The sequence below is a fragment of the Diceros bicornis genome, chromosome 20 (assembly GCF_020826845.1).
Source record: "Diceros bicornis minor isolate mBicDic1 chromosome 20, mDicBic1.mat.cur, whole genome shotgun sequence".
Taxonomy (NCBI): Eukaryota; Metazoa; Chordata; class Mammalia; order Perissodactyla; family Rhinocerotidae; genus Diceros; species Diceros bicornis.
Genome location: NC_080759.1, coordinates 9624576 through 9648150, shown reverse-complemented (window position 1 = coordinate 9648150; position 23575 = coordinate 9624576). Strand labels below are relative to the sequence as shown.

General features: G+C 41.6%; 1 pseudogene; it reads left to right on the top strand.

The window, feature by feature from the left end:
* Positions 1-6132: 6132 nt before the first annotated feature.
* LOC131418865 (B-cell CLL/lymphoma 9 protein-like) lies at positions 6133-16481 on the top strand (annotated as a pseudogene).
* Positions 16482-23575: the final 7094 nt, after the last annotated feature.

Genomic DNA, 23575 nt, shown 5'->3' with positions numbered 1-23575 from the left:
TGCAAACATGTTGAAGTGCGGGTTCTCAACAAAGGCAAATCATGCAATACTTTCATGCTCTAACTGTCGCCCATTAAAAAAACTCCTGTGCCATATGCAGGTGTGATTATACAGCCAACTGCCAATTCTGACTGGCTCAAGGATCCTTTCAAAACTGTCCAGATGGATATGAATGTTGGATTTGGCAGTTAAATTATAGATCCCAATATATCCCTTTTAAGTACTAAGGCACTGAAGCAAAATATCGATGTTTCCCCCACCCCTAAATAGATTTCAAAAGAACAGTTTGGGTTTTAAGCTGGGAATTATATTTCCTCATTTCTTTTGAATCTCGGGATAAACCTTGTTTTGATTTTTATCATTTTTCTTCAGTTCAAATATCTAATGAGCAACGTCAAAAAAAATTTTTTTGGTAGTTAAGAAAAAATGAGTCAGAAACTGGCTTTTGAGATGACCTAGTGTCTTCAAAGGAGTGCACAGAGAAGGGGAAATACAGCAATGGCACTATAGCTCCCCTGAGTAGCTCCCCAGAGCCTGCCATCTGCCCTCCAGAGACAGAGCCTACAGGAGAAGGACATGAAAACAGAACTGAGGAACAGGAAGGCGTCTCCTTGATTCCTGATGTCATGAATCACCAACACACACATCTAGCGCCCCCGGGAGAACAGGGCTTAGCTGCAACTTCCTATCAGCTTTGCTGTGGGAAAACGCCATAAATATCATCATTACTATTTCCGCTTGCTCAGATTTCAAGTCCTCAGGAAACTTTCAAATAACTTTCGTGGCTGATAGAATGTGGTTTTGCCTCATCTGATGTGCTATGCAGGGCTTCCTTCCTGCAGACAGGAGCATCTGCAACACATCCCTAGAGTATTGCCCCAGGCAGGCCTCGCAACAAGACTGCTGAAGTGGGACCCTGGTGCTTCAGGCCTGGGGAGAGGGTGGAAGAAAGGAAAGGGTGCTTTTACATAGTGCCTGGCTCAGTCCAGGTGTAAGGCATGTGATGGTATATGTAGTGGTGACTTGGGGGTGAGTTGTCAAGTGGTCCAGAATTCCCATTGTCATCCAGCCAGGTGACAACCAAACTTCAGTCTTGTACCTTTCATATTAGGAAATAAGCTCAGAATGAACATTCTAGATGAAATGTAACAGGCAAAGTGGAAAGAAAATCTGGGAGTCATGTGACTTTGTATAACTTTTAAAATACTTTTATCTGTAAACAGTGACAGTAGAGAGAGGAAGCAGGTGATAGGCAACAGGATTAACACAGTGACCTCACATTTTCTGGCCTGAGGGTGAAATTACCTCCAGTCAAATTCTCTCTGAACAAGCTACCCCATCTGCTTCTTCCTTTCACGGGTACAGCTTAAGGATTGTCCAGATTACATACTGTATTTCATGTGAGCATCACTAATAGACATATAGACTCATAGATATCTCAAACGTAACATGCCTCAAATTGAACTCCTAATCTGGCCCTAAAGCTTATTTCCTTCTTATTGATGGCAAATCCAGCCTTCCCATTACTCAGGCTGAAAACTCAATTCTTCACTTTCTCTTACAGTCTACATCCAATTCTTCCAAAAATCCTCATTCTTCTACCTTCGAAATACTTTTCATCACGTCCACTGTGACCGCCCTAGATCTGAGCTAACATCATCTCCCCCTGTATCTACTGACACCCTTGTGACTCTAGAGTTTATTCTCAGCTAGAGGAGCCTTTCAAACAGAAATTAGATCATTACCACTTTATGCCAAACCCTCCAATGGCTTCCCGTTTCACTCAGGGTAAAAGCCCAAGTCCTCATCAGGGCCCACAGAGCTCTAATGACCTGGCCCATGACTCATCCCTTACAAGTCTCTCCCTTCCACTGATCTCCTTGTTCTTTAAACAACCCAGGCATGCCACTGCCTGAGCACGTTGTACTGCTGTTTCCTCTGCTGAGAATTCTCTTCCCACATAGCTGACTGCCTTGCTTTCCCACTTCATCTTTTCTTAAATGTTACCTTCTCAAAGGGGCCTGCCCTGACCGCCCCCTTAATTATGATAACTGAGACTTCCTAGCACCCTCAACCCCCTTAACATCTTACTTGCTGTATTTCTTTTCTCCTGGATATTTATCACTTTTAATCATACTGTACCATTTTCTCATTATTGTGTTTGCTGTCCCTCACCCCCAATGGAGTGTGAGCACCACAAAAGCAGGAGTTTTCCTCTGTTCTGGTCACTGATGTTCCCTAAGTGCCTAGACCAGTGCTGGCGCAGAGTAGGTTCTCAATAAATATTTGTCGAATGAATGAAGTCACCTCAGCTGTAATGTTATCAGATTCTACTTTCATATTCCAGGCATATTTGTAAGGGGTTTGCACATTTGTGTGGCACAATTTAAGCCACACAAAAACCTTATGTCGCAGGCATTATTATCATCCCAATTTACAGAATGAGAAACAAAGGCAAGAGAAGCAAAGAACCTGATTTAACACACGCAGGAAGAGGTAGAGCTGGAATTGAGACCCATGTCTATCCCACTGAAGAGCCGGGTCCCTCGCCCTGCTCTACCTCTCAGCCCTCAGGTGAATCTTCCAAATGGCTGGGACTCCGCTCACTGTCCTCTCTGTCTCCCTCCATTCCCCTCTCACTCCAGAGACTCCAGCGTTCTTTCCCGCTGCTCACGTCTGCCTCCGTATTTGCTCTATGCTTTTTTAAAAGTCTGATGAAGCCAGAATCCAAATCTCCCGACTGCTGATTGAGTGGTGTTTTTGTGGCACCAGGCTTACTTGCCTACATGAATACAAACTGATGATGTTTGGGTTCACGTATCATAATACAGAGAGATGCATACTGCAAAATCTCTGTGAAGAGCATGAAACTTGGCCTACATTTTGAGAACAGGTCTGATTCAGTTCCAAGCAGAATTATTTTAACTTAAACTCAACTTCTTTTTCATGGGGTGCTATCCTACGGGTAAGAAATATGTTCATGCTGGATCTGGGGCTTGGATCTCTTTGCTTTCTTTTGGGTCGCTTTATCCCGGTGTGCTTTTACTTCTTAGTAATGTCCAGAAGTTGAGTCAGATCCCAGCAACCTAGAGACTGTAACTAAGGATTTGAGGCGTATATATTTTCAATCTTACTGGCCAATAAATAAACGGTTACTGTGAGTGTGAAAATGTAGTCTCCCCCAATTACGATGCAAAAGCGCATTGGAGGGACAAATCCACAATCACTAGTGGAGTCACGTTGTGATCAGCCCTCTTCCAGCTTGACCGCACTGGGGCCCAGCTATGGAGATTACAAATGCTATTTACCTACATCAGATTTCCCCAAAGACTGGAACAGCGCCTGACCTTTCCACAGAATTTGCTTAAACTCTGCCCCCACCTGCTTATTCTTCCCTTGCCCTACTCTTTTTCCCCTCTTAAATCTTTACTTGAATGATATTGACCCACTTCTTGCATTTTTCTTCTTTCTACTTTAAAAACTACTTCTAAAATGATCTATAGGAATAAGATCAGGAAGATATCAAGGATGTCTGCTCACACCATTCTATTCAACATTGTACTGGAGGTTCTAGACAGTGCAATAAGGCCAAAAATGAATGAACAAAAGGCATCCAGATTGGAAAGGAAGAAGTAAAACTGTCATTATTCATAGACAACATGATCAACTATGTAAAAAATCTGATAGGATCCACAAAAAGAGCTACTAGAACTGACAAGTAATTTTAGAAAGCTTGCAGGATACAAGCTCAATATAAAACATTCTATTGTATTTCTATATACTAGCAAGGAACAATTAGAAATTGAAATAAAAAAATCTCAATAAATAGCATCAAAAAAATGAAATACTTAGGGATAAATCTGAAATAGATGAGAAAGATCTGTACACTGAAATTTATAACACTGTGCTGTGAGAAATTAAAGAACAGTTAAGTAAATGGAGAGATATATCACATTCATGAGTAAACTACTCAATATTGTTAAGATACCAGTTCTTTCCAAACTGATCTATAGATTCAATGCAATCCCAATCAAAACCTCAGCAATTAGCAAGCTAATTCTAAAATTCACATATAAATGCAAAGGATGTGATATAGCCAAAAAAGTTTTGACAAAAAGAACAAAGTTGGAGGACTAATACAACATAATTTCAAGACATTATAGAACTACAGCAATCAAGGCACTGTCGTATTGGTGTGAAGACTGACAAGTAGATCAATGGAACAGAATAGAGATCATGGAAATAGACCCACGTATATACGGACAAACTGACTTTTGACAAAGTGTATTGGCAATTTAGTGTAAAAAGAATAGCCATTTCAACAATGGGATATTCATGTGCAAAAAAAAATTTAGTCCACAACTCACACCATATACAAACATAAACTCAAAATGGATCATGGACCTAACTATAAAACCAAAAACTATAAAACTTCTAAAAGCAAACATAAGTGAAAACCTTTGTGACTTTGGGTTAGTCAAAGATTTCTGAGCTATGACACCAAAACACAATCCATAAAAGAAAAATCTAAGTTGGATTTCATTAAAATGAAAAATTTATGCTCTTGGAAGACCCTGTTAAAGAATGAAAAACAAGCTACAGACTAGGAGAAAATATGTGCAAATCTATATCTGATAAAGGGCTTATATGAAGAATAATTAAAGAACTCATAAAATTCAATAATAAGAAAATAAACAGCTTAGCTAAACACCAGGGAAAAGATATGAATAGCACTTCACCAAAGAAGATATACAGAGGGCAAATAAGCCCACGAAGAGATATTCAGCATTGTTTGTCATTAGGGAAATGTAAATTAAAAACACAAGGTGATACCACTACACACCTATTAGAATGACTAAAATTAAAAAGGCTAACCATACCAAGTGTTGGTGAGGGTGTGGAGCAACCGGAATTCTTATACATTACTGGCGGGAACATAAAGGGGAAACCTCTTTCCACTTTCCGTCTCTTGCTAACTCTTCTTAATGTGTGATGAGAGTGGCAGCTGAGGCTTTTACTTTCCTTGTATGATAGTAGCTCCCTCTGTGTACTAGCATTTACGATTTTACAGACTTTAAGTTACTTCACTGTTCTTACTTCCACCGCATTGTTCTAATCTCCTTCCTTTCTGTTTCTCTGGAAAGGATATCACTTTATGCTTTCTATATTCATTCTGCCCCTGCTGGCTCCTTCCAGAAGACAGTTGAATCTCCATGCCTTTTTGTAAACATTAGAGAAATTACCTTATCACAAAGTCATGACATTTTCCTTCTTTATGGGAAGAAAAAAAATGAACCAGGTCCTCCTCGCCACTGAGCATGCCAAGGACAAATCCTCTAGACTTTCCCTTACTTTTCCTCCACAAAACCACTGGACTCTGTCTAGGAAAGACTAAGATCTGGCGGAGATGCTGCCTTTCCTACATTTGCTGCCCCTGGTGTGAATTGAGCCAGCCCACCACCCTTCTCTGGTCTCCATTTTTAGCACCTTGTACTTTTACGTCACCAATGGGTGAGGTAGTATGAGCACGTGAGAGGTAGCAATTTCATCCACAGCAGTTTCTTCCATCAGGTACCTACAAAAGTCTCTGCCAAGTCCCCTGCCTTAGCTAATTGAGTGCTTAAGGAGTGAAACAGAAGAGGTTTTGAAAGAGAAACTGACATTTAAAACAAAAACCATGCTAAAAATGAAGAATAGGTTAGACTTTTACTTTGAGCACACGTTTCCCTACCCCTCCCTCTCTAGGCTGGGAAGAACCTGGCAAGTTCATACAGGTGGTGCCACATCACACTAGGGGAACACATCAAATGTGTTAGGGCCCGTTTTCATGTGAAAGCTATGCAATGAAACCTAATGCCAATTTTGCATATGAAATTCCACTATTTTTTTTTAATGGTCTGTCTTATAATTTTTGCTGTAGAGTTAAATTAGAAGTTGAAGGAAAAAGATGACTTACAGTGGAGTGTTCTTTACATAGCTTAAGAAATCCAAGAGTTACTATGTCTCATAATGTGTCTTAAAAATAATAACACTGTTTTCCACGTCTCATCTTTCTCAGCTTGTAATGTGCCACACGCACAGTATACTTTGGAGAATGTTGGGGCCTTACTCTTTAAGTTCTCATTTGGAGACATGAAAGGATATGGGCCTAAAGTAAGACAGACACATGTTTATATCTTGGCCCTGCTGGTAAGTACCTGAGTGACATTGAGATATTATTGAACTTCTTTGAGCCTCATTTTCCTCATAGGTATCATATAGATCAGGGGTTGACAAATGTTTTCTGTAAAGAGCCAAATAATAAATATTTTAGGCTTTGCAGGAAAACAGTCTCTGTTGCAACTACTCAATTCTACAGTTGCAGCAGGAAAGCAGTCCTAGGCAATAAACAAACAGATGTGGCTGTGTTCCAATGCAACTTTATTTACAAAAACAAGCTATAGGCTGCATTTGGCCCACGGGCTGTAGTTTGCTGATCCCTGATGTAGATAATGACACCTTCCTCTCAGTGTTGTCATAAGGACTCTATGCTATATGTGGAGTGAATAGAACAGTGCGTGGCATAGCATCAGCTCTGAGACATAGTTCTCTCATCCTGTGCCTCTGTGATTCATTTGGCTGCCGCTGTGACCCAAGTTAGCACGTGCTTGGGTAATGGATGTGTTTGTCAGCAGAGCATCAGACTGTTGTGGAGAGAGTTTCTCTTTTCATTCTTCTTATTATGTGTGAAAGTACTTTTAAAGCTCTGAGCACAGTATGAATGCCAATTGTTATTTTTTTCCTTCCTGGGGTCAGGGCAAGGAGAGGGAAAAGCATTCCCAAAGGACGTGACCGCTTGGCCCAAGGCAGCCTCTTTATTAATTATTCCTGTAGAGCTTTGAGAAAAAGCAGAGCTGATTGGACAGTGTCTTTTCCCCCTTCTGGAAAAGTTTTCTCATTTTGTGGTAGAGAAGGTCAAGGTCCATGTAAGATTTCAGTTTGAGAAAAATGTGGCATAGTTGAACAATTTCTGTTTAAGCCTCGTCCTGACATGGTAAGATGAAAGAGATTTATAGGAAAATATATGTTGCTGTTGAATTAATATCAAGAAGTAGAAGCTACTCTATAATTAGTTTTCAGACTAACCCTGAAAATAACATTTGTTGGGAGTCTTTTCTTATTTTTTAGAAAGTAATATATTTCTACTTTAGAAAATTTGGAAAATGTAAGAAAGTATATAGGCAAAAAAAAAAAAAGCAAAAAAATAAACCCCCAAAACCAGCATTACTCTCCCCATCTAATGGTGACTTTAAGTCTTTTACTCCTTCTCATCTTTTACAGTAGATGGAAACTCTCTCCATCTTTTTAGTTTAGAAAATTGGAATCATACCTTATATTCATAGGGTTACATTTGTATGCTGCTCTTTTCACAATAATAGCATGAAGTGAACACATTCCTATGTCTTTAAAAACTTTTTATGACATCATTTTTAATGGCTGCATAAGATTCCAGTTTTGAGATAACATATTTGGAGGCTGATCTTTCAAGACTGCCTTTGGGAACTTTCACTCCTTAGCACCTTTGCCAGAATTGGAAAAAGAAAAAAAGAGAGAGAGAGATTAAGACTCAAATCAGTTTGTTTGTCTTCTTTTTAAAGTGGCAAAAGGCTTGGTGCAGGAGAATCATAAGACAACAGGATTGTCCTTTCCAGCTGGGTCAGAGCTGAAGTGAGGCAACTGAGCATGAGTCCAATGTGGCAACAGGCTAGCAGCATTCCCACATCAGCAGCCAACCTGTGCTAGTGGGGCACTGTCTCAGCCACAAGGCTGCCTGGTGACAATTCAGGAGTTGACAACATCTGCTCCTATTGCATAGTCACAGCATGCATGCCCCATCTGGATTAATTGGGTTGTTTCATCTTGGACATTCTCCTGTCACAGAACATTCCGTGCTTGTACGAGCGATAATGAGTTACCCCAGGGATAACCTCTTCAGAACTAATAAATCTGTAACTCTTAGAGTGCTGAATACATCAGCTCCTCTCTAAAGATACAAAGCATTGCATTAATAACATTTAATATTATAGTATTTGGGTCTAGATGAGTATGAAACATTTTATGTTAGCAATTAACCCTTTTGTTTGTGGCATTAATGAATGAGATTAGAGTCGGATTTAAGGATTTGTTACATGACAAAGTCCAGTGACCTTAATTACTCTAATCTTATCTGACCTAGATGAATGAAATGCATTTCCAGTACATAAAATGGTAAGCATTGTTACCTTATAATGTGTAAACTGCTAGTCAGATCTCTAATGTTAAAAACAGAATGAGAAATAATGAAACATAGACTATTTTATGCATAAATCTCCAAAAACAAAATTAAAGGTACCTCAAGTCTGGGTCACATAACATCCCGCTTCAATCCTTTTCTAATTTTTAAATAAAAATTGCTTTCTTGCCCCTGACTATTAAAGTTTTACCTACCCATTGTGAAAACAACAGATGATAAAAAAAAAAAAACTTACAAAGAGAAAATAAAAACCACTCATGATCCAACCTCACAGATATAACCACTGTTCGCATTTTGGTTTATATCCTTCCAGGGAATTTTCTTCTATACATGTATATGTAGAAATATATATTTATTTTCCTAATACATAGAAATGGGATCATGTTATATATATATTAATTAATAGCATTCTCTTTTTCATGATAAACAATATGTCCTGGGTTGATATTGTCCCTCTTCCTCCATTCAGACCACAGGGAATAATTGCTTATGTTCCTCTTCAGAGCAGCCGCCACCTACCCAACTTCTGGACGTCTCTCCCCAAGACTCACTGCAGAAGACAATCCAGCCTCCCCAGATTCTACTTTCCTCACTGTCTGTGAAGTCCACCGCACAGATCATCGTTAAGGACTTCACTGCTGATTGAGATGATACACAAATAACCACCATGGCAGGTTCTATAGATGTGACATACTCAGACCTTCCTGATTCCTGGCTGAGTGGGCTCTGGGTGGCCTGAAAGACTATTGTTTGTCATCTTTAATCCTAGGTAGAAAGTTCATCCAACTCTCCCTCACTTAGGCCTTTTCCTCCCTTTAGCCTCTGAAGATCAGTGATTCTCAAGCTGTCTGGAGGGATGATACCGTTGCTGTTTTGTTTTCAAGTATTCTTTTTTTGTGGTATAATACACATAACATAAAATTTACTGTTTTTCCATTTGTAAGTGTACAGTTCAGGGGCTTTAAGTACATTCACGTTGTTGTGCAGCCATCACCACCGTCCATCTCCAGAACTTTTTTCACCTTCCCAAACTGAAACTCTGTCCCCATTAAACAATAACTCCCCATTTCCCTCTCCTCCCAGTCCCTGGCAATCACTATTCTACTTTTGGACTCTATCAATTTGGCTACTCTAGGTACCCCGTATAACTGGAATCACATGGTATTTGTCCTTTTGTGACTGGCTTATTTCACTTAAATCTTCAAGGTTCATTCATGTTATAGCATATGTCAAAATCTTCTTCATTTTTAAGGCTGAATAATATTCCATCGTACGGATATACATGTTTTTTAATCCATTCATGCATCAGTGAACACTTGAGTTGCTTTCACCTTTTGGCTATTGTGAATAATACTGCTATGAATGAATATGGATGTACAAATATCAGTTTGAAATCCTGCTTTCAATTCTTTTGAGTATATATCCAGAAGTGAAATTGCTGGATCATATGGTAATTCTATTTTTAATTTTTTGAGGAACCACCATAGTTTTTTCTACAAAGGCGGCACCATTTTACATTCCTGTTAGTGATGGACAAGGATTCCAATTTCTCCCTCACCAAGACTTGTTACTTTCTGTTGTTTTCAATAATGGCTATCCTAATAAGTGTGAGGTGGTATCTTATTGTGGTTTTGATTTGCATTTCCCTAATGGTTAGTGATTTTGAGCATCTTTTCATGTGTTTATTGGCCATTTGTATATCTTTTTTTTGTGAAATGTCTATTCAGGTTATTTGCTCATTTGTTGAGTTATTCGGTTTTTCTGTTGTTGCTTTGCTTTGTTTTGTTTTTTGACTTCTCTTCCATTATAGATTGATACTTTTATAAAATAAAGTAAAATTATTATCAGTGAATTACTGGATATCAAGATGAAATATGTTAAGATGAAGTTCTAGGGCATCTGTTTCTAACCATAATAAAGTAAAAGGGATCAATTCTTCCATCTTAAACAATTAGACAACCAGAAAAATATATGAAACAATGGTTTTCAGATATTGGACAAAAGTCCCTTTAGGAGTATGAGCCTTTCAGAGAAGGGAAGCAAATAAGATGAGTCCTACTATTGCCTCTGCTCACCACTTACTGCCTTTTCCTTACCTACAAGCATACCTGGAGAGTGTCTACCTGATCCCTGGTAACATAACTGCCTGCCAGAACAAAGTCCACCACTATGTGAAGGAACACAGCAAAATCCAGCCCCTGACAGTGAAAATTCACGCTCTCTACAGTCCAATAAAAAAATTAGCAGGTATTCAAAGAAGCAGAAAATACAATCCGGAAGCAGGATATAAAATCAACAGTTAGAAGATGAATTATAATAGAAATGAAACATAAATAAATGACATACATAATATTTCCCTTTTTTAAATTACTAGATTTAATGGACTTAAAAAAATTACTCTATCAAATTGCTATAAAAGTTTCTAAATGCTTACTGCTGAGTTCTGTACTTACTTCTCCCCAGTCCACAGACCACACTTGGTGTAGCTGTGCTTAGACCAATTTTTTTTTTTTTTTTACAAAAACCCCAGCAGATTGACTTGAATATGTGACAAGGGCAAAAAATCACATTTGACTGTATGGCCATACAAGGGCCTTGTGTCCCCAAGTGAATTACATATCTCCAAGGATTCCAGACTGAGTGACTCCCCCCTCAGTGGGTTTCCAGTACCATGCCAGACCCCGAGGGAACACCCGCAGTGAAGACCCCACTGAGGTGAAGACCAAGTCCTCAGAGTGAAGCACTGTTGAATTCAAGTTTGTGGCAAAAGCACATCTCCCCCGGGGCAAGGAGTCGAGCCCTTCAGGGTGGGCAGTAGAATCCGTCTACAAGGACAGGTTGCTTGACATCTGCTTCATCATCTACCAAGTTCTTTATTCTCTTTGGTTTCCTCACAGAATCATTAGCGCCCATTTTCTATGACTGGGTAATTTTGGTCTATTGGTGAGAAAAACCGTGACGTGGCAGAGTTCTGAGGATGCCTGTCTTGGCTGGGTAGCCTAGAGTCACAGAAGAATGCACGGAAGAGAGAGAGGCGACACTTAACTAGGTTAGATCAAAAGTGAAAGATGGTAGTCTTTTCATTTTTTAATTTCAAGTCCCCTTCCCTTTATCCTGCTATGTAGACTAGAACCTCATAGTGATTATAATAACGTCTTACAGGGCGCTCTGCCAAGACACGAGAAGAGGTGCCCGACTTGGGCATTCATGTCTGAAACTCTGGGTGAGCACCCGGCCTGGTTATAGACAGTTGTGGCAAGTTTCTGAAACAGCACCTTTCCTCTTTCCAGTGGGAGACTGATCTGTGGGTTGCTGAGTTTTCATGGATTTCAGTGGGTGCTCCCGATATGAATGTGGAAACTTCTCATAAGATGACAAATGGCCACTAGGGATGAATGCTCTAATTACTTTTGGTTACAGTAAATAAAACTATTTTGAAATGGATCAGAGATGTTCTCTATAAAGGACTCTTTTACTTATCCTCATGCTTGGCTAAATTGGTTTTCTGAAATGAGAGTGTAATATTCCTGAGAGACTGAGTGTTCATATTGAATGATTTTCATTTAAAAATAATCATTTAGGGGGTAAAGGTGAGCTCTTGCACTAAGCTAGAAGTGGCAAAAAATTAGATAATAAGGAATTTATTTTTTGTTTTTCTGCTTCCTAACTTTCCTCTTTGACATTCTCTAAATTTCTATTATTCGTCACTTTTTTGTTTTTGTCTCCATGTCCTCTCTTGACACCCTCAACCAATCCCTTGGTTTCAAATATCACCACTGCTTTCTGAGAAACAACCAAATCTCTCTTTATAGCTATGGATGGGACTTGTTATTTGAGATAATAAATCTCTATCGTCTAAGCCATCTTGGTTTGGTATTCTCTTGCTTGCATCTGAAAGCACCTTGACTCTCTTTCCTCTCAACAATAATGGGAGAATGAATCGTTCTAAAGCCAAGTCATGATCACGTTAGCCCCGAGTTTAGAAATTTCCAGTAGTTCCTCACTCCTTACTAAAAAACCCCAAATTTACAATCAAGCATTTAAGACTTTCCTAAATTTTGTCACAACTTACCTTTCTAAGCTTATTTCCCATATGCTTCCTTTACATGATCCACCTTAAGAGCTGGGGGGCGGTGGGGTGCAGCCTGCAGCCCACCCCACTTCCATGCCTCCACCCTGCCCCCAGGGACTGAATGTGGAACTAGCTGGTGTCAGCCTGATTTTGACCTAGAAATTCAGTTCTGTTTGGGAGGCATAGGTCATCTTTGGAAAGTTCTTTTGTGTCCCAATGTAGAAAAAAGAGCAAATTGAACGTCCTGAAGGTGAGGGTTGCCTTTGAGAATGCGGCTCCTAGATCCCCGAGCTCCAGGATCAACACTGCTGTGTGGTAACCCTTGTGTATTGTGTCCCCTTGAGATGAAAGGTTCTCCTCTGGCAGCAGGAGGCACACCCAGAGAATGCTGAAGCTGCAAGACCAACTTCCAGCACAGAGAAAAACAAAGAGGAACAAGACCCACAGGCGGCCAGTGTGAAGGGACACACCCAGCAAGTGGCGGGCCGCTGCCCCTGCCTCAGCAGCTGTTCCTGCTGCGGTCCGAGAGGAGCTGTGTTTGTGACTGCAAGCTCAGGAGTTCCGTCAGCGCATTCTACTGACCCCAAAGGGAGGAAGTCTCCACCACGAAAGAGAGTCAAAGCCCGAGTCAAGGACGAGGTGATAGGCCTTCCCCCTGCAGTGACTTCCCCATCTGGGAACCTCCACCTGGTTTCCAAATTCTCCAGGCAGAGTGATCACGGAGCTGGCCAGTCAATCCCAGACCCCCCACCCCCTGTGACTCCAAGAGTGGGAGCTATACCCCTCAAGCACTTCTTGGGCAAAGTGGGAGCATGGGCCTGATCAATGGGACTGGCAGTGGTGCCAAGGGAACAAGGTATTCCCACCTACTCTTCTGGTCAGAGAGCTCCTGGACTAAAGAATGTAATTCTGCTGACCACATAAAGTCCCAGGATTCCCAGCATGCAACACACTGATGACCCCAGCAAATTCTGTGACCCACAGGTCTTCTTCTAGACCTTCCCATAGCCAGACTATTGTCCAAAGCCCACGCCAGCTCATAAGACATTAGCCCAAGTGGTGCATATGTTTTCAAGCTGCAGAAGCTGCATTGAGGGTTAAGTTGAAACTACCACCCCTTTCCACATCTAGAACATCCTTAGCAGCAAGACAGAGAGGAGCAAAGCCCCTCTGAACACACAGATATCTGCCTTGTAATGAAACCTCTGCCACAACAGCCCCCAGTTCCAGCCAACCAGGGCCAGAATTCCTCCCTGAATACCAGACTGCAGCCAACTCTGTGCATCCTGCCACCAGAACCCAAACCTGCTGCTCCCACATGTCCCCTGGCCTGAGATAGGCCTAGGTAGAGAACAAACTGATTCCTTCAGTAGGCAGCCCTGCCAGCTCTACTCCACTGCTCCTACCTGGTACTGGGCCAAATTTGATGCCCCCAACCAAGCAGTTGGCTCTGTCTCTCACAGGGGCAACAGCTCCTTGGCAGCTCTCAGTGTCTGCCCCCTCTCCACTAGTGTCCAGTGGAGATTCCTCCGCCCTGGGAGAGAGCCCAGACAGACTATCTCATGAGCGGCCAGAGCTTCGGGAGCACTCCTTACAAAGTCAGAGACAGCCAGCATATGCTTTTCCCTGATGAGAAAACATTCACAGCAACACAAAGAATGCAGAATGCCGGCTTATTAGATGGACCTCTGAAAAGACTACAAGGGTTCATACAGGCCATGATGGCTCAACACCAAAGCCTCGGCAAGGGACTGGGCTCCAGACACATGTGAGGGCTCCACTTGCCCTTCTGGGATATTGAGATGTGCCCTTCTCTCCAGATAAAGCGGTTCCACTTTCCATGAACTCCCAGTCTGGGGCCATAGGACCCAACCACCCAGATCATATGACTCCTGAGCAGTTAGTTTGGCTGAAATTACAGCAGGAGTTTTTATGAAGAGAAGAAGAGGAATCAGGGACAAATGGCTGTACCACAGTGCTCCCTCCAGGATACGGAGCTTTATAGCATGGACCTTGGGAATTTGTTCAAGGGCCTCATCCTCGATACCAGATGACCCCTAGTGACCTGGACAAGCAAAGCCATCTTCTGATAGTATGACTATACCACATTCTCTGCTCCTAGGGTCATGGCCCTTGACGCCAACATGCCAGGGATCAGATATGCCTCCCTGGATTTGCAGAAATGATAAGCTCTGAAATGGAAGGGGCAAATGTCCTCAACTCTGCATCCAGACCAGGTCTTTCTGGAGTCAGTTGGCCAGAAAATATGTCAAAAATTGCAGATGTTTAAAACTTCTCTCCTGGCCAAGGGTCTTAAGTGGTCTTGAATGAGGGGGGAGTGGTTCCAAAATGCCTCAAAATTGTCTGCAGAGATGTTTCAACAGCAGCTGGCAGAGAAATGTCAAGGCCTTCTCCCTGGGGTAAGCATGGCAGGCATCAGCCTCTGCATGGAAAAGATTAGGATGATCCCAGGCTCTCAGAGAACATTCTCGTTTTCCCTCAGAGTCCTACCAGGGATGACTTTACAAAAGTGATATCCTACAGATGGGCCTTGAGTTTGGGATGGTCCTTAATGTCATGAAGGGATATGTCAATTTAAATGTCAACACAAGATTCAACTCTTAGATGATACCTCAAATGATGAGAGGCTCTGTGTGCCCTGGGGAGATGATGAATTACACTCAGGTGGCTCTGAGATGCTGCCTGCTCAGGAGAAGATAGTTCCCCTGCCATCTGGTGAGCACCCTCAGCAGGAGTTTGGCATGGGCTTCAGGCCATTCCTTCCCATGTCTCAAGGTCCAGGAAACAAAGAGTGGTTTGCAGAATCTCAGGGAACCAGTCAGACCCACCAGAATGATTAATGGCCAGCTCCGTCATAGACACCGCTACCTCTCAATCCTTTCAGAAACCCCATTAGCCTCAACACAGCTCCTCCAATTTGACATGACCTGGGGCAGAAGCCCTTGAATAAATCTGTGTCAAGCAGCCATGTGCATTCTCTTGTTATGAACCCTCTGAAACCTCCCACCATGTGCAGTCCAGTCATCATGCTGGGCTTGCCCTCGGGGAACCTCAAGCTCTTCCAGATTCCATTGTCCATGGTGAGTCTGATGGCAGGCCCAGATTCTGCTGCTTTCATTAAACAGCCGCATCTTAGGCTTTGCTGCTGCTCTGCTTGTTGATCTGCTTCTGTGCATATCCAGATGTCTTCTCTCTAACACAACTTGCCTCCAGAGCCCATCTGTCCCCAAACCTGCTCTCCATTATGATGTCTGAAAAATATCCAAGTTTGCAATGCTCAGTTTTACCTGATTATACCATCATACCATCAAGACTGCAGTCAACTCAGATGACAACTCTCCTCCAGCTCCTTCACTCAACTTGTCATCAATGAATAACATGCCAGGAACGGGCATTAGTATGCAAAATCCTCGAATTTCAGGTTTCAGTGCCAACCCTCAGCCCAAGGGGAAGGACCCAGCTACTTTTCACTCTCAACAGATGCCCTTCCTGAATGCCATGGGATCCAAAATACTGCTTCATGGTGTTCTGATGGGGCCTGAGTTGATGTCACACAATCCTACGAAGGGTCATGGGTCTCAGGAACCTCGGATGGTATCTCAAGGACAGATTGGTTTTCCCAGGGGTTCTCTCCAGTCTGGATCTCTTCCACAGCAGGTACCATTTCCTTACCATGGCCCCACTGGAGACAGAGCATCTTCCCAGGAGACATGGGTGTTGCAGGAAAAGGCACACTTGGCCATCCCAACAACCTGCCTCCAAATTCAGCAGCACTTTGGAAGCCTGCAGGCCCGAGGGGTCCTGACCCCTTCACTGTGCTGGGGAACAGCATGTCTTCAGTGCTTATGGATCCAGATCTGCAGGTCATACCTGAGTTGAATCTGTCCTCTATTACATCCAAGAAGCCCAGCCAGACACTGAAATACTTCCATGAGGGGAAGTCCCAGGCCGTAAACAGCCCTAGGGTCCTACACCTGGCTTTTTGCACAGGGGATGATGAGCAGACCAGCCCCCAGAATGGCACTAGCATTGCCTGGCATGAGAGGTCTGGGGTTAGTGGAAACTCTGGTCTCATGTTGGGTACAGGTATGTCCATGCCAGTCCTCAACCCAGTGAGATCACTGGCCTCTCTCAAGCAAGAGCAAAGTATTAACAAAAGACACTAAAAAAAAAAAAAAGAGAGAGAAAAGAAAAAAAGAAAGGAAAAAGAAAGAAATTACTAAGTTCAGCGTAGGGTAGGGAAAGCAAGGAAATCATTCTTTTTAAAAAATAATGAAATTTAGGATATTTCCTTTTCAGTTTAAGTACTCCTCAGCCCTGTCTGTCTGTCTCTCTATACAAATCCACCCCCTCACCCTTCGCCATTGCCGCCTCTGTTAAGTGTGTTTCCTTCCCTTATGCCCCACCCCCACCCCAGGCTGCTCACGCCCTGCCTCCCTCCCTCTTTCCTCCTGGGCACTGCAGTACACGCGACGTTATTTTGGGGAGATCAGTCTAGTAGAGTCTGAGCTTCCCTGCTGAGCGTCCTCCTGGTTTTGGGAGGGAGAGCGAGGTCTGTCCTTGGGATGTTTTGTGGCTTTTTTCTCCCCTGTGACTTTTTCTTTGCCAATATGCCCTTCCTTTCCCTCCATTTTTGTTTTCTGTTCTCCTTTTATTCTGAATTCCCAGGTGAATTTTATTAATGTGGGAGTGGAACAGATGCTAAAAGTTATCCAGGATTTTGTTTTTGATTTTATTTTTTTAAATTTTGTGGTTACTTCCCTTTCTTCCTCCTCCCCCGCACAAAACATTCTGTGTAACTGCCATTAAATTTGGTACAAAACCACTCGCTTGGGCTGTGACATCAGAAAAATGAAATATATTGTTTTTTATAATTTTTTTTTAAAAAGGAATACTTTAAGTCTCAACCCAAAAATGACTCCCATGAGACTCTTCCTGATCTCCCCGGAAAGACCGAACATCATTTTCCTCGGAACTTGCTGCTGACATCAAACACTTTCTTTCGTCCTTTTCTTGTAAAGTATTTTTTTTGTGTTTTATCTTTCCTATAAATTGAAACTAAATGAGAGTTGAGTCTGAGTCTGCTTCAACTTTGGATGCCCCCCAGGGTTTTGAATATAGATGTTCATTGAAGGTTAGGCATACCATTTTTTCTCTAACCACTTTACATTATCCCTAACATGGAGAGAGGTGGAGGGAGCAGTTAGAACAAGCCTCACAGGTTGGGACATGATACTCAATTTATGAAATTACGAAAAAAAGTAGATTCGAAGAAGACATAACCTGAGCTATTGAAACTGGCAAACAGTTGGCCATTGATGATTAAGCAGCTAGTAACTATGGGGGATCGGAATTGGCCACCTCCAAATGTGTCTCTGCCTGAAAGACACTTTGGCTTCCACCCCCACTAACTGACCAAAGGAGTTTGGGATGGGAGGCCTGCCCCCAGAACAGGCCATCACCATAGACATCTCCGGGTATCTGGGAGGGTCCTTGCTAAGCCCATTCTTAGTTCTGGTTGCCCTTTATAAGAGACATTTACATTTGTAAAGAAAATCTCCATTTGTAAAGGTATCCTCTTCCCTGTACCAGAAACAAGGAGGGGATGGTCTTACCTAGAAACTTATCAGAACAGAAGGAGAGGACTTAAATCTGCATGATAAGCTTACCCATTGTTAACTGTACTGTTTAGGCAATATGCTATCTGATTCCCACTAGGTTCCTGTAGGTAACATCACCCTGGAGCCAGGGTCACCATGGTAATGGGTGTTTGAGCTATTTTCTTCAACTGGAACCCCTTGTCCACCTCAACCAGCTGAGACCACCAACCCATCAACTGGGCCCACGTAGACAAATGTCCGATAAGTGACCTTTTGACGTCAAGAGGTTAGAACTCCACCCTCAGGGTGTGCTACCGCTGCCATTCTGTGAACATGCCCCTATGAAAAGGCGTGAAGCCTGGCTCCGCTTGTGCAGATCATCATTATCAATCACCTCATGTCTCCTCACCTCCAAACATTTCAGACCACCTTGCTCCCTACTCCATTAATATCCCTGAGTCCCTATTTCCGGGGAAGTGAATTTGAGATCCATTCTCTCGTTTCCTCACTTGGCAGCCTTGTGATTATTAAACCCTCTCTCTCTGCAATCTCGTCATCTCACCGATTGGCTTTCTGAGAGGCAGGCAAAAACAGACCTGGTGCGGTAGCACCATAAATAGCTTCAGAGAAACTAAGCAACAGAGGACAGAGGGGTTTGTATGAACTAACAAGGTGTTAACAAGGAGGGTAAAATGCTCGAGTTCTGGAAAAGGAAAGGGAAGTTTATAAAGTTTGCTTCTTAGCAATGCAGTCAGGCAATATCAGGGCTATCTGTGTGTCTTAGTCAGTTCAGGCTGCTATAACAAAATACCATAATAGACTGGGTGACTTCGACAATAAACAATTATTTCTCACAGTTCTGGAGGCTGGGAGTCCAAAATCAAGGCTTCAGCAGATTCAGTGTCTGGTGAGGGCCCTCTTCCTGGTTCATAGATGGCTGTCTCCTCACTGTGTCCTCAGATGGCAGAAGGGACAAGGGGGCTCTCTTGGGTCTCTTTTATAAGAGCACCAACCACATTCATGAGGGTTCGACCTTTATGACCAAATCACTTCCCAAGTCCCCACCTCCAAATACCATCACATTGGGGGTTAGGTTTCAATGTGTGAATTTTGGGGGGATACAAACATTCAGTCTATAACACTAGGGTTCTGTGATGGCTCAGAAATCACTCCCCACATCAGATAAGGTGAAAAGTCATGCTGATGACAGCCCTACACTGCCAATGGTGCCTCTTGAAGCTGTGGACACTGGGCATTAATAAAAACCTTCCTCACAGTGTCATTCCAGAAGAGCTAGAGGTTAAAATTTTATTAGATTCAGTGCCATTATAAAATGATTCTTTTGTGGCATCTCCAAATTAGTTTCTTATTCAAAGCAGTCCTTGCTTAGTTCAATGAGGGCTTAGAAGTACAGAGCACACACAAAGAAGAGAAGAAGGGCTGTGTCTCTCCATTTCAGAAAATATTCTGAGTACACGCCTACATCTTAATTTTTTGCAGCCATCCCTCTTTTTTTGTTACTATTTTCTACACTTTATTTCTATTTACATTCAAGAATTAATCTTCTGAAGACTCTTCATTTTTTAAATGTTTTCCATTAAACTTGCTTAGGTATCATGATGATAGCACTCTGAAAGTAGCCATAGACAAATGGGTGCCATAAACACATGCCTTTAAGAAATGTCATTTCTAAGATTCTTAGCCTCTAAATACAATGATAATGAGGAACCCCAAGCCATTGGTGCTCTAGGCACCACATACAAGCGACAGCCAGCCCACAAGGAGTTTAGTCACACTCCTGAGTTTAATGCTATTAACTCACAGCTGTACTCCCTTTAAATAAATCTAACTTGTGAAAATGTAGACTTGCCCAGTAGAATAGCCGGTAGAGTATTATCTGCTGAAGAAAGTGATTCTTTGCCATGTCAATACTTTAAATAACAAGCTTTAGTACATTTTAAAGTTTGAAACTTTTATTTCCCAGGACCTCTGGGTTTGCTGGAAATGCGATACACCTATATTCCATTCATTGTTCTACCACAGACGATCTAGCACTCGGCAATTTCTGAAGCCAGTTAGAAGTAGGATGAACAGCTAAGGGTGTGGTGTACTGTACGGCTCGTGAGTCCAGAATAAGAAAGCAAAGAAGAAGATAACTGTTCTAGCTCTCTGTTGATTGATTTGCTGTGAATCAATTTTGAACCTCAAAAAGTCATTTTATTTTGCCCACAGGGAAATCATATTAAGCAGCCTGCTCCATGTAAAGTAGTTTGGGTTTCTGCGAAGAAAGAAAATGTGATTGGAGTTGGCAGAATAGCATATTACATGTGGAGAAAATCGGGTCATCAGAGAATATTGGAGCTTAAGTGGTCCTTAGCATTCTCTTAATCAGTCTAAATCCTTCATATTGTAGATGCAAAAAGTGTGGTGGGCATCTTATTTTGTCTGCCCAGCATTTCTTCCCCTCTTTCCAAGACAACCTTAAAAGATGGGTCTACTTCCAAAGAAGAGTTCCAAAGAGGGATGGTGTTATTGGCATCATTAGTGCAGGCCTGAAGCGGCTCCCTGAAGGCTAGAGCCTTAGGTAACACTAGCTTCGTGCAAATTTTTTATGTATAGTGGGTACCAGGGAAAATCAGCTCATCATGTGAATTGACAGAATGTTCCACATTTATTATTGTCATCGAATAAAGCAGGTTTTGGATTTTTGTTTTTGTTTTTTCTGTTAGTTTTGATTTATTTTGCTTTGGCCCAGGTGGGATAGAACAGAGAATGTAATTACAAATCATGAAGCATAATCATGCATTGACAAGAATACAAATTTAAATTTAGCTTTGAGTTTGAATTAGTCTGCATAATTTCTAAACCACACAGTCCTTCCTTCTATCTATAGTCCTATCTTAAAAATAAAAGACAAAAGAGTCCCTGAGTTGAGATCTAGCTCTCTGCTCTGTCTTATACTCCCATCTACGAGGATGCAGAATTTGCTGTGGTGGCGCGTTATGGAAACGTGTTCTGTCTTGAAAATAAATAAGATATTTCTGTTAAAAATAGATACAGAGATTAGTGGTGGGTAAATCTCATTAAGTTTGGAATCTGGATTGACTTCAGATGAGGGGTCCAGGAGTTCTGAGGCTTAATGACAGATTACACAAATATTTGGGGATTAAAGAGCTCATCAAATCCAGAAAATAATGCATGACCTTTAAGGACTTTTTCCAAAAAAAAAAAAAAATTGTGTATATTGTATACTTAGAAGAGGAGAATGAATGACCAAGGCTTTACATTTTCAGAGACTTATATCTTTTTTCACTTCGATGGGAGGAGAGAACGCTATTCTGACCCACGCCCACTGGAGCAAGCAGACCAAACAGAAGGGCACACAATGCTTTCTCAATGGGCATATTAAGAACTGGGATCCCTTGCAGGTAAAAAATGTGACAGCCTGGTCTGAGTTCAAATGCTGTCTCTCTCACCTTAGTTACTGTGTGGCCTATTCAAGTCATTCTATCTCACAGAACCTCCATTCTTTCAACTTAAAGGGGGAGTAGGTAACAGTGTGAGGATCAATTTCCTAGTACAAAGAAACTTTAAAACCCATAGTTAGTTAAAAAAAATTAAAAACTAAAAAAAAAAAGGAAAGTGGAAATCTACCTACATGTTGGCTGTATGAGAAGATTTTCTGTCCCTGAAGAGTCCTTCTCCTCCACGTCTCCAAGGGGAGCTCTACTTCAGTATCCCTTTATTCATCCCCAGTTCAGCAGTTATTTATAGGTTCCAACACAAGGAGAGGCAATGGTCCTTCAGAGAGAGAGTTCTAGACTTGTGGAAAAAAACTGAGCTTGAAATATGACTTCTCCCTTATCTCTGACCTTGGAAAAGTCGTTACATTTCCCTGAGTTATGGTTTCTCATCTGTAAGATGGTATTATGGGCTGAATGTTTGTGTCCCTCCAAAATTCATATATTGAAACCCTAACCCCCAATGTGATGGTATCTGTAGGTGGGGCCTTTGAGAGGTGATTAAGTTTAGATGAGGTCATGAGGGTGGGGCCCTCATGAATGGGACTAATGTCCTTATAAGAAGAAGAAAAGACCAGAGCTCTCTCTGTCTCTCTCTCTCTGTCTGCCATGGAAGGACACAGCGAGAAGATGGCTGTCTGCAAGCCAGGAAAAGGGTCCTCCCTGGGAACTGAATTGGCCAGCCCCTTGACCTTGGACCTGCCAGCCTCCAGAACTGTGAGAAATAAATGTCTATTGTTTAAGTCACCCAGTCTATGGTATTTTGTTATAGCAGCCCAAACTGACTAAGAGAGATGAGAATAAAAATACTGACCTATTTTATAGAATTGTTAGGACACAAGTGAGACATTGTACATAAAATCTCTGTAAATTTTCAAGAAAATTTTCTTTGAAAAAAAATAAAGCAAGGCAATGGATAGAGTGATGAGGAGGACGTGGCTATTTTGTAGAATGTGATGAGGAAAGACCTAGTCAGGTCTGTCAAACTGCAGCGTCTGTCTGATAAGGGACACTTGAGCAGATACTTCCATGAAGTAAGCAAATGAGCTGAGCAGGTTTTTGGGAGAATAATGTTTCAAGCAGAGAGAACTGCAAGTGCAAAGGCCCTAAGGCAGGAATATTAATCATAAAAAACATTCCTCTAAGAGGCTCTGTGAATTCAGAGTTGATGAGATTATTTCTGGCTAAGGGGTGATAATGATACAAGACCCTTGAGGCCAGTCCAGGGAAGACAGAGGTTGTGTTAGAAAAGGGACTTGGGTAAAAGCACCACGTATTTATACAGTATTTTATACTTTTCACTTTTCTTTTGCTTAGATCACATCTCATAAATTCCTCTCTGTAGGAACATATTTATAAATCTTATCCAACTCTCAAAGAAAGCCATAAAGGATCACATTTGTTTCCTATAAACATAAAAAACGGACATTGCTAGTGGTCATCCCTTTCCCATTTCAGATTATTATTATTATCATCTTCAGACACAGAGTAGACTGTCATTAAGAACCTGTACTTTGGACTCAAGCAGGCAGAAGCTCACACCCCAGTTCAACCACTCACCAGATTTCTGACCTTAAGAATATTGCTTAGGCCATCAGAACCAGAGTTTCTTTATTTGTAAAATGAAAATAATAATATCTAATGAGTTTTTTGTGAGAATAAACTGAGATTTTACACACACACACATAGTATTTGGCACAATCCCTGAAATAAAGTAAATAATGCACAAACAATCGTTAAAAAAAAAAAAACCAAACAAATAGTGGGTGATGCCCTCTTTTTACCCATTGCCCCTCATGGACGAGGGATTGAAAAGTTGATGCTGCTCTTTGTTACCCTCTCTTTATTGAAATGTTCACAGAAATCAAACTATAAAGCAAGAAACTTACCATCTGAAAGTCACACTATGCAAAATCTATCCAAAATGGGTGGAAGTGAAAATATAAATAGAAGTAACAAGAATAAATGCAAGTCTTTGCTACATAAAAAGGCTTTCAAAGACAATCTATTCACTCCTCGATAATAAACCTGTAGCCTGAATATTATTCATCTTCCCTATTTTACAGATAAAAAATTTGACTCAGACAGG